Source organism: Microtus ochrogaster, linkage group LG1 (assembly GCF_000317375.1).
Source record: "Microtus ochrogaster isolate Prairie Vole_2 linkage group LG1, MicOch1.0, whole genome shotgun sequence".
NCBI lineage: Eukaryota > Metazoa > Chordata > Mammalia > Rodentia > Cricetidae > Microtus > Microtus ochrogaster.
This window is the reverse complement of record NC_022027.1, coordinates 10,143,914-10,156,744: the sequence shown is the minus strand read 5'-3', so window position 1 is coordinate 10,156,744 and position 12,831 is coordinate 10,143,914. Positions and strand designations below refer to the sequence as shown.

The window sequence follows — 12,831 nt, the reverse complement described above, 5'->3', positions numbered from 1 at the left end:
TCACTGGTACCCTTTTATTCTCTCCTCTGTTGTTCCCCTACCTCCTTACTCCAGAAAATTTTCCCTTTTGATTCTTTTGTGTTCTGAAGGTACTACAGGTTATGTTCTCACACATGAACATTTGGAAAGAGGAGCCTTCAATAAGAGAGAAAATACATTTATCTTTTGGATTCTTGGTTACCTCACTCAGTATTTTATCAACATTCTCACAACTTGTTCATGAAAATTGACAGAAACTTTTGCAAAGTTGAAATGATTAAAAGTTTATAGAGCTTTATGAAAAGTTCATGATGTTACAAGAAACAAAAGCGCCAATATTATAAACATTCATTTATCCTGTGCTATATAGATAAGTCTGGTTTATCTTTGTATTCTGTTTAGAGAAAATATATAAAATGATATCATTTTGTAAAATTATACAAAATGAAGAGAGGAAAGTGTAGGGAAATTATATAATTTGTATTATAATTTTAAAAATTAAAACAAGTAGTTTGAAAAAAATAAGCATTCAAAAAAATAAAAGAAAAAATAATTTGCACTCCACACATATTCTAGAAGATGGAATCAGTTGATTAATGAATAAAATATTTATGTTTTCCAGGTGTGTTATGGTACATTTCCCATTTTTTAAAAATGTGTAATCTATTGTGACTTCTAGTGTAAATAACTACCTTCATCCATGTTATTGCTTGGGCTTGGAAAGCTCCTTACAGGATTGTTGTAGAAAATCTAGGAAAGGAAACACAGGTGGAGAAAGCTAGTCACTAACGGCATGTTGTTAAGGGTTGTGTCTTTTCTCTCTATTTCCTGTCTACCGTGACTTGATGAGCAACAGCCCTGCCACAGTGAAATTCTGCCCAAGCACTTGGGGCCATGAGACCATGAACATAATATCGTGCAAGTCCTCTCTCCTTTAAGGTGTTTGCTCTGGTGTTTTGATCACAGGCATGGAAAAGTAACGAGTGCAGCATCCAAACCCGTATTCATAAAAGTGAACTACAAAGGCTACCTGCCATAGCTCAGACAGTAATCCCACTTCCACAACAGTCTGTCTCGGACTGTCCCTCTTGTCACCTGAAAAGGAACCAGTTCTGTCTCTGATGTCAACGTAACCTTTGGATTTCTACACCATGGAGATGTTTGTCCTGTTTTGGGATATGGCTGTGACATTTTAACTTTCTTAGGTTTTATATAAAATGGCTGTGGGACCGGAAATACAGGTGGTCGTGTGAGTGGCAAGTCAGCTTTGCCAATGAACATTAGGTCACAATTTCTGTGTTAAATTGTTTTATAAATCGGTTAAGTAAGATGTGTTTTTCTCTTTTTTAATTTTAATTTTTTTATTTATTTTATTGAGTTATACATTTTTCTCTGCTCCCCTCTATTCCTCTCCCCTCCCCTTCAACCCTCTCCCATGGTCCCCATGCTCCCAATTTACTTAGGAGATCTTGTCTTTTTCTACTTCCTGCATAGATTAGATCCATGTATGTCTCACTTAGGGTCCTCCTTGTTGTCTAGGATCTCTGGGATTATGATTTGTAGGCTGGTTTTCTTTGCTTTATGTTTTAATATTTTTTTATTTTTATTTCATAAATAAATTCTAATCCAATTTCCCAATCATGCAGTCTCACTGCCCGATCTCCTGATTTAAGACTGTTTTCTGTATGGTTTGTCTCCCCAGTCACGGTCCAGAGGACTCTGAGAAGCCGTAGGAATATGCAGGCGCAGACTCGAGTGAGTACATATGATAACAATTGTCTTTCTGGGTCTGGGTTACCTTACTCAATATGATGTTTTCTAGCTCCATCCATTTGCCTGTAAGAATGGCCAAGATCAAAAACACTGATGACAACATATGCTGGAGAGGTTGTGGGGTAAAGGGAACAGTCCTGCATTGTTGATGGGAGTGCAAGCTGGTACAGCCCCTTTGGATATCAGTATGACAATTTCTCAGAAAATTAGAAAACAGCGTTCCTTAAGACCCAGCAATATCACTTTTGGGTATATATCCAAAGGATGCTCAATCATACCACAGGGACATGTGTTCAAATGTTCATAGCAGCATTGTTTATTATAGGCAGGACCTGGAAACAACCTAAATGTCCCTCGGCTGAAGAATGGATAAGGAAAATGTGGGACATTTATATAATGGAGTACTACACAGCAGAAAAAAATAATGGCATCCAGATGTGGTTTTCAAATGTACCCATGAATCTAAGTTCTATCTGACTTAGTTTTAGTTTAGGAAGGAGACTCCAGTCACAAAAACAAAGTTCATGGGCTTGAGGAGATACAGCATCTCCTCCATCTCTACTACCTTGGAGATGTGTAGTAACGGGAATCAATCTGTCCTTACCTGCTGAAGGGACATCTCTGATTCTCTAGTGTACATGTTTCTAGTTCATCATGAATTTCTTTCTTTATTGTTCAATCACAAAGAATTAAAGAACAATAAATGATATTAAAGTTCATTACAAAAAGGTGGTCAGGGACTTTTATATGCTGGTAAAATGGAAGCACTGAATGCACTCAAGAAATGAATTAACAAATTCAAGAAAAGACCAAATTCAAGATGTGATAGCTCATTTAGAGATGGTGTCAGACTGGGAATGTTCAAAGTTCAATGATTCTTGTTTTATAATTTGAAGCCATTTTAAACAAACAAGTACAAAACAGTGACTGAGATTCAGTACAGGAAATAGATTGTCTCAAATATCATTTCTTGGCATTAGCAATACATAGCTCTTTTGAGCATCTTAAGGTCTATCTGTTATTCTTTTGGTCCCTGCCTAGAATGCCTACTCCTTTTTGACCTCTGACCTCTGCCTCTATCTCTCTCTCCTGTTCTCTCCCGGTGTACACATGGGGCTTTGTCTTTCCTCTCTCTCTCTCTCTCTCTCTCTCTCTCTCTCTCTCTCTCTCTCTCTCTCTCCCTCTCTCTCTCCTGTAATAAATATTTTAGCTTTATGTTTATTTTTGTGTTTATGTGTCTGTTACCAGCCACCATCAGCCACAAGGCGCGTTCCCTCCTGCTGGTGGGAAACGGTAGCCGCTTGTCACATGAGGGGCTCCGCCAGCCCGCCCCAGGGATCTTGCACGTATGGACAACCATCTCTTTGGGGCTAGCAGCTGCGCAGCAAACATATTAGAAACATTTTAGGAATAAGACTATCAACCAAATATGTGGAAACTTTGACTCATTAATTTTCTTCCTCTCCTTTTATCATGTCTATGATTTGCAGTATGCTTAACTGACTAATTGATCATGTTATTAACCAATTGTTTTCTAAAGTTCTATGATAGGCATGTGTTAAAGGTATTCAGAAAATAAACGCTAAGATTATACTGTGTCAGAAGTCTGCTGTAGTCATGTCATTGACCGAAACCTTTTCCAGAACCCTGAAATTGTTTATACTGCTCTCTCCACTTGTAGGAGAAACTGAGCCAAAGAACTGAAATACGTGCAATATAGCATGGAGGCAGTGCTTGACAAGGCTGAGTTAGGAGGCCTGAGAGTTTTCATTCACCCTCTGTTGGAATTTTAGGTCCTGAGATACACTCTTCACCTACCTGGAGTCTGTATTGAGAATGCTTGGTATCCAACACTCCCAAAGTGTTGAGTGTTCATAGATATCAAGTTTACTCAAACAGTTTCAAACCAGCCTCATGGTAGAATGAAAGCAAAAGAAGCTATGGGAACCTGCCCCGTGGACTGGAGACGGAAGGGGAGGGGTAAGGGGGAGGGGGAGGGAAATGGGAGGAGGGGAGAATTTTTAATAATAATAATAAAAAAAGAAGCTATGGGAAGAATGAGAGCTGTTTTGTTGTTGTTGTTGTTGTTGTTGTTGTTTTGTTTGCTTGGTTTTTTTAGCTTTACCTGAATGAGAGACCCAGAGATGAAAGTAAAGTTCATTGCATTTTTGGCAAAATGAAGGTCCACCTCCAAACCTTATTTGTGTTCTGTCAGGCTTTACATTCCTAAGTGGTGACAGCAGAAGCTCTCCACACTCTAGCTGATTTTCTTAAGGCAAGAGTCCTACAGACCTCTTCCTGCTGTGTATTGACAGGAAGAGGATTGATTTTCTTTGTTCAGTGAAAGGCACAGGGCCACCAGCTGGGATAAGAATGCTTCACAGGGCGTGGGTGGGCATCTATTGGGTGAGAACAACAACAAACACACTTAATTTGGACTCTCAAAGGGAAATCCAGTTAGAAAGTATACCAGGCCTATTGGATAGCAACAACTGAAGGCCAAAATAAAATCCTTTCATTTTCCTGGCTTTTACATTTTTTTTTTTCTGATTTTTCTACTGAGATGTTTCCTGAGCCTTAGGCAGGGGTTTTAATATAGATGTTCCATTTAGGGCTGGGCACCAAGCAGTCACTCATTCTGGAATTTTGATGAGTTATGAATCTCTACATTAACTACTGTCCACTCAGGAAAAACACTTTTATGAGCAAGGTTGAGAGCAGCAGGAACCTACGGGCACAAACATAAATATTTAGAGCACAGTTTGATAACATGTCTATTTATCAAAATAAAAGTAGTATGTTTCTCCCTAGAAGCCACCCCTCCCAAGCTGTAGGCTACCAGGTTTATGGTAGCAGGGAATAATTTTTTTTCCTGTGAGTCAGGCCTTAAATTCTACCCAAAAGCAGTTGATTACCTAGCTATCTTTCATTCACTATTGGACCAGTTGCTACATCTCCTGGAAGATGAGTATTGTAGTGTGTAGGGTCCAGTGTTGAGTAAGGTCATTGCAGACTTTTTCTCCCGTAGTGATCTTTGAAGCACCTGCAAGAATATGAAAGATAGCTAGCTAGTAAGGAAGAAGTTTTCAGAAAAGGTCCGGCTTGATTTCTTTGTATTCCACAAACAAAGTAGTGCAATGTTACCAGCTAGTCCTGGTGCATAATCAAAAGTAATGGCAATAGCCAGTGTTGTTTTGGCTACCTCTGGGATCACCCCAATGAATGATTCATAGGGGGTACCCATGCCTCACACCAAGCTTTCCATTAAAGGCATAAGTTTTTTTGAGGGAAGCATTGACCACTTATGCATGCTACCTGATTTAAACTTCATTTTTTTAAAAATAAGTTATGTTTTATTTAGTCTACAAAGTCGTGGGTTTCCACTCAGAGTTTTGCTTAACTCACTCTTTGTCCTCTTCTTTCCCCATCCCTCTGCCCTGATATCTGCTTAAACCTTTAATTATTGGTTCTCTCCTAGATTGTCAGCTTTTATGTCACATGTTTTACTGCCCCCCTCATCCCTAAGTCTTTCTCTCTCCCTCTTATGGGCCTCTTCTAACTTCCCAACTTCTACAGGCACTCAAAATTAAACACACAAGTATAAAAACCTTGAAGCCATATGTTTTTATTGTTTGACCTGACTTTTCTTACTTGTTATATTTTCGACTTCTATTCATCTTTTGAAAATTTTATAATTTTATTTTTCCTCACTACTGAATAAAAATCCAGAGTGTAAACTGGGCAGTGGGTGGTGCATACCTTTAATCCAAGCTGTTGGGAAAGAGGCAGAGGCAGATAAATCTCTGTGAGTTCGAGGCCAGCCTGGTCTACAGAGTGAGTTCCAGGACAGTCAGGGCTACACTGAGAAGCCCTGTCTCACAAAATCAAAAAGAAAAGGAAAGAAATCCAGAAAGTATATGTACTACATTTTCATTACCCAAGCATTGGTTGGTGGAAATATAGGCTGTTTCTGTTTCTTAGCTGTTGAAATAGAACAATGAAAAAGAATGTGCAGTATATCTGTAGGGACACATGGAGGCCTTTGGAAGTATGTAATTTTACTTTTTATCTTATCAGCCTAACAGTTGAAGGCTTTTGGACTTGAAAGTATAGGAATTATTAGCCTTTGAAATGTTCTAAAGTTGAACTGAAGGGGTTTATCATCATAAGAAGATCAGGAGCCTCTGAGAACTGGTATAGATAGCTAAAACCTGTACTGATGTTTTTGGCTATAGACTTGACAAGGCGTGAGATGTGATGCTGAATCTTGTAAACTTGATGAGGTCTACAAGTTACCCAAAAGCAAAGGCTCTGCTATACTGGGAAACCAAGGTGCCTCAGAATAAAAGGGAAAGTAAAGAAGAGAAAGAGATGAAGGTAGAGACACTGAGCAGCTTTTAATAGAGGAGACAACATATATTTAGCTAAAGCAACTTTTAGCAGATAAGACTCAAGGTACCTTGGAGGGATTATTTTGATTATGGCAATTTAAGTAGTAAGACCTGTTCACAGTGGATGGCACCATTCCCTAGCAGGTGCCTTTTAAAATTCTTTTTGTTTATTTACAACTTTTTTTTTCAATTTACATGTCAACTACAGTTCCCTCTCCTTTCCCTGCACCAACTCTTTCCTTCACCTCCTCCATCCTTCTCCACATCCACTCCTCAGAAAAAATTAAGGCCTCCCATGGAGAGGCAACAGAGTCTGACATATTAAGGGGAGGCAAGACCAAGTCCCTCTCTCCTGTAGAGGCTGAGCAAGGTATCCCTCCATAGGGAATGGCCTTCAAAGCCAGTTCATGCACTAGGAATAAATCTTGGTACCATTGCCAATGACTACACAGACTGCCCAAAGCCACAAGACTGTCACTCACATTCAGAGAGCATAGTTCAGTTCTATGGTGGTTCCCCACCTGCAGTCCAGAGCCAGTGAGCTCCAACTAGCTCAGGTCTGCTATCTATGTTGTTTTGGTGTTGTAGGATGAGCGGCTGGCAGTGTCCATTACCCTGCTAGCTTAGACCCCAAAATAACCACACAGAAATTGTATTAATTAAATGACTGCCTGGCCATTAGCTCTAGCCTCTTATTGGCTAACTCTCACATCTTGATTCAACCCATTTCTAATAATCTGTATGTCACCACAAGGTTGTGGCTTACCGGGAGAGATTCTAACCTACATCCATCTTGGGAAGGAGCTTCATGGCATCTGCCACACTTCCCTTCTTCCCAGCATTCTGTTCTGTCTACTCCACCCACCTAAGGGCTACAGCTGGAAAGAGAGAAGAAAACTCAGGGCATGTAGCCCAGAAATGGCCTGGGTTGTGGCTGAGATTGTGGCAGTCCATACACATGCACTGTAGCCTGCTGAGTCAGACCCACACCATGCTGTGGAACCAGGAACAGTAGTAGACAGGAAATTTTGAATTGTTATACCTCCCACAGTAAGAGCAGATCAATAGAAATGCTTAGATTCTATTTGGTCCATGAGACAAGGAGCCTACGTGAATAAATCTATGGCTTTTAACAGAGGAGAGGATTCAGAAATTCTCCTAATTTTTTTACTACAATATTTAAAATTAAAAAAATCAAATGTAATAAAAAACAGTGTCTAAACTTGTAGACAGTGGTCTTGGAACCTCTGTAATGGTAGACACCTGAGAACCTGTAATTTGTTAGCCACCTCTAACATTGGCCTCTGATACGCCTGCTAAACATGAAAGCATGGCCTGTGCTCATAGCAGGCAATGAGGGACTGGTTGCCTGGTCCCAAGTACCCAGGCAGGGTGGTCAAGTGGTGCATGGAGCATGGCTTGCACCCCATCTCATGGCCCAGCTTCAGCTATGAGCCCAGATCCTGGTTCCCAATCTGATAGCCAAGCTACAAAAAAGTAGCCTCAGGAACTGTAGCTTCAGACCAGTCAAGGGTCTGCAAAAATGTAAATGAGCAAGTTAAATCCTGTCAGTTAGGCAGATTTGCAACTTGGATTAGAAAAACAGTGTAATCAAATATCCAATGGTGAAAATCTTATTTAAAATATCCTATGGGAGACCTTGAGCCATTAACTGAAATTCTTAAAGGGAGAAATGATCCCAATTCCACTAGACAGCTTATAGAAACTGCCAGAGAGGTACTCATGCAGGTGGAATATGCTATACAGAGACAGCAAGTACATTATATTAATTACAATCAGCCTTGGCAAGAATGTATATTAACTACAAAACTTACTCCTACAGCAGTATTATGGCAAAATGGTCTGCTTTTATGGCTACCCCTTCCCATTTTTGCCAGTTATGCTACTGCTTCAAAAAAATCCTTACTTTGAAGCAGTAGCTTGCTTTAGCACAAAAGGAGTAGGATGGAACCAAGGAAGTATTTTGGCAGAGAACCTGCTATGGTCAACATTCTTTATTCTGTGCAACAGATTAATAGGTTATTTTAAAATAGTCATTCTTGTGCAATTGTGTTTGCTCAATTTGAAACCCAGATTAATAATCTTTTCCCATATAATCCATTGTTGCAGTTAATACAACTATATTCCTTTAGTTTTCCTAAAGTAGCAAAAGATTCCTTAAGAGATGTTAAGTTCATTTTTTACAGATGGTTCTTCCAATGGAAGAGCTGCATATATTGTAAATGGTGAAGAGCATTCAGTGCAAACAGAACTGGCCTCAGTTCAAATAGTTGATCTGTGAGCTGTTGCTATAGTGTTTCAGCATTTTGCAAGGAAGGCATTTAATCTATGTACTGACAGACAATATATTTTTAATGCTCTTCAATTCCTAAAACTCATCCCATATATTGGGAATAGCAATAAGCAAGTTAAAATGCTATTCCAGCAAATTCAAAATGCCTTAAATCATAAAACTTTTTACTCTAAACTTCTTAAATGTCAAGAAGCAGTCTGCCATTACAGATTTTGGCATGATGCAATCTGAAAAAGGAAAGAAGATCATGGTGACAACTGGTGATACTTAGTTTGTTGATGGACTTACTGTGTAAACTTCCAGACCAAGTGTTTCCTATTCACCTTGGAGCCAGACCAGAAATGCTGATTGAACATTTGGCTGTTTTATATTTTGTGGCACAGAGCTCAGATTACCAATGATGTATTCAAACTGCTATTGAAATGTTGAAAGAACCTGAGAACTGATGCCTCAATTTTCCCCTCAGGGAAAAAAGACTTGTTACAAGGAGTCAGTGGAGCCCCTCAACATATAAGAGGGTAGCCTTAGGGTTTTTACTGCTGCTCAGAGACTAGGACAAACACCGAAAAGCAGCATTGCAAATAGACTCTCACCCATTACAGAAACCTTTTCTTGATTTTTGATTAGAATGGATTTATGAGAATTGTGATTTGACAAATTGTGTTTATTTTTTTTACTAGAATTTTGGTGTTAGCCTGCTAATGTTTATAACTGCTTTAGTTCACTATAAGATGTTAATGATTAGAAAAAGATTAGAACTCATCAAAGAGAAGTTTGACATTACAAGTGAGTTCTTGGATTTGACATGTTTGATAAGACAAATTTAGATTTTGACGCAGCTGAAAATTGTTAAACACGCTAGACCAGTTCAAAAGGCATTCCTACCCCTGGTGACCCTCTACTTCTTTAACTAAGAGATACTGTATATTGCAAAGTGTTATCTGCTTGCAAATGATTATCTTGATTTTGGTGAACTCTATTGACAAAATATTGGCTCATAGGTGCAGGGTGCCAAGAGATGCTTCCTTCCTTATCCCCTTGCTTACAGCAGTTAGCAGTCAGATATTAGTTTGATCCTCCCCCCCTTCAGGTGCTTAAAACATGGGAATGCATGACTGGAATGCATGTACCAAAGACAGGTAAATTTTGAGAATGGGAAAATGTAAACCTAAGGCAGATGCAATCATCCTTCCTGTATCAGAAGCTCAGGTCTATTAAAATTAATAAAAAGGGAGGAATTGTGGAGGCTTAAAAATGTGAGCCTATTTCCACCTTGTCTGAAGGTCATAGTCTGAGGTTGCTCAAAATTGTTGACAACAAATAAGGCTACACATCCTGACCCAGGATGTGATTACTTGGTTCTTTTGACATTAATATGGCACATACAGGTAGATACACTCCATCCTGACAGATGGTCAGGGTATGCAAGCATACTTCCCTTCTTTTGTAATAAGAGTTTACCTGGAGTGTGGCTGCTTTCACGATGTTAGGTCTAGTCTGGGTTCACTGCCTAAACTACAGAATGCTAATGGTTTGATGGCTCAAAATGTTGAAGCAGTTATCTGTCTATACAGGAAATGAATAAGTAACATGTAAGCAGAAAAGGCAAACCACAGCCATTATGGTGTGCCAGACTTTCATCATAAAACTCATCATGAAGATGGAAAGTGCTGTATTCCTGTGACAGGGTGTTCATGGCAGGCGTTATCATATGTGAGCTAAAATAGTATGTGCATGTGCATCTTAGTTTCGAAAAAGTTTTAAAACAGTACAGCTTCATTTAGTCATCAGTCATGCAGAGTCCCACTAACATTAGATGATATAGGCATTCCAGTGAGGATGAGGAGCAAAGTGGCAGGATAGGAGCTTCCAGGGACATTTTATGAAGTTTTCCTTCTCTTTTCTTATCACAAATGGTTTCTTTTTCATAAAAGGAAACCAGCTTAAGAGTTCCTAAATTCATATCCCACATGTTTAGCTCCAACTGAAGCTCAACACTGCACAGAAAGTTTATCAACCTAATTAGGGTGAGCATTAACACCATTAGTAAAGTTGAGAGCAGGGAGGAAGGATGAATAACATGGAGATTTTCTTGTTGTTTTCCTTAATCTTCTCTTACGTCCTGCCCCCAACCAATCAGGCTACCCAGACCAAACCCTCAAGTTCCCATTCCTCTATCCCCCAACCTCACCCCAATTTACTCATGAGATCTCTCTTATTTCCTCTTCCCAGGAAAATCTATGCATCCCTTTGTGGGTCCTCCTTGTTATCTAGCCTCTATGGGGCTGTGGATTTTAGATTGCTTATTTTATACTTTACTCCTAATATCCACCACTGAGTACATACTATGTTTGTCATTTTGGGTCTGGATTACCTCACTCAGAATGATTTTTTTCTAGTTCCATTCATTTGCCTGCAAATTTCATGAGGTTTTTATTTTTTTACTGCTGAGTTGTACTCCATTGTGTAAATATACCACATCTTCTTTATCCATTCTTAGGTTGAGGGGCATCTAGGTTGTTTCCAGGTACTGTAATTTATTTATTTTATTACAAATAAAGTTGCTATGAACATAAGTGAGTAAGAGTCCTAGTAGTATGTTTGAGCATCCTTTGGGTATATATTCAAGACTGGTATAATTGGGTCGTAAGGCATATTGATTTTCAATTTTCTGAGAAACTGCCATATTGACTTCCAAAGTGGCTGTACAAGTTTGCTCTCCCACCAACACCGGGTGAGTGTACTTTTTGCTCCAATCCTCTCCAATATAAGCTAACATAAGTGTTTTTGATCTTAGCCATTTCTGACAGGTGTAAGATGGTATCTCAGAATTGTTTTGACTGGCTTTTCTCTGATGGCTAAGGATGTTTAAGTGTCTTTATGCCATTTGAGATTCTTCTGCTGAGAATTCTATATAGAACTTTACCCCATTTTAAATTGGATTATTTGGTATTTTGATTTCTAATTTCTTGAGTTTTTTATATATTTTGAAGATAAGACCTCTGTCATATGTGTGTTTGTAAAGATCTTTTCCCATTCTGCAGGCTCCATTTTTGTCTATTGACCATGTCCTTTGCCTCACATTCACAGAGCTACATCATGATTTTTTTCTGAAATATAGGAGGTTTTAAATTTAATGAAGTCAAAAATTATCTACATTTTATTTTATTACTTTGACATGTTAAGTCACACATATTTAAGAATCTACTGCCAGAGCCAAAACCATAGTCAAGTCACGCCTTCATTTCCTTTGATTGTTTTGAGCCCCCCATGCGTTTCTACTTCATTATTTTCTTGTTATTAAAGTAATATTATTACAATTATATTTAATTATAATGCATATAATCTTATTACCATACTAATACAAATATTATTATTATCATTTTATTTATTATTATATCTCTCAAAGATATCTTGGCTCTTCTGAGTCATTTGTATATTCCTATGATTCTGTAGTCAGTTTGCTAATTTCTACAAAAAACTTGGATTTTTGTCTAATGACAGAGACTGTTTGTATCTTTACATCAGTTTGAAAACATGGGTGCATGAGTGACATTAAGACTTTTGATCCTGTGAACATGAGTTATTTTTACATAGATTTAAAAACTTCTTTTCTTTAAAAAGAGGACTCCAGTTTTCAGGATATTGATTTTGTATTTGTGTAGTTAGATATCTTTTTCATCCTTCTGTGGAGTTGCAAAAGTTCATGCCCTCATCATTTCCTTTTATCAACATGGTCCTGATGGAAGCTACACACATCATGATGATGAACTTCAGTCTTGGGACACTTCAGTTTTTTAAGATTCAAACTCATCTTCCCAACTTTGGGAGGAAGACATGTTTATTATTTTTGGCGGACAAATGCCTCTGTCCTCTACCCTGGAGGAAGATTCCACTTCTATTTCCCAAGTATGCATAAAGATATTTTATAACAAAAGCAGTACTAGATGCGCAGAAATGCTAGAGAGCAGTAGAGGATTCCTTTTTTCCCCAGGATCCATATAGACGGGGACATGGATTTCAGTAAAATGCTTGCTGAATAAGTAATGCAGCACAGACACAATATATACCAGAGTTTGGAAAGAGACCTGGAGAGATACCCCTCCTTTCTTCAGGCCCCTCACATACCTTTTCTTTTTGATATGACAGTTTAATGATTCTTAATTTCTTTTCCATTTGTTTCTTGGATTGTCAATTTACTATTATTAGTTTATTTCAGAAGGGATCCATAATTTTGAACATAAACTTATGATAGAGATGGGCTGACACAGGTATCATCTTAATCTGAGGATTGGCATAATTTTTTAAATCTGATTTCAGCTATATTTAAAATTTAGTGAAGACTAAATGTATCACCAGTCTTTAAATTCTTCT

The 12,831-nt window shown here is 38.4% G+C and overlaps 1 pseudogene; it reads left to right on the top strand.

Annotated features, from left to right (window-relative positions):
* LOC101997752 overlaps positions 1 to 3,149 on the top strand; it is a 49,025-nt pseudogene extending 45,876 nt beyond the window's left edge.
* Positions 3,150 to 12,831: the final 9,682 nt, after the last annotated feature.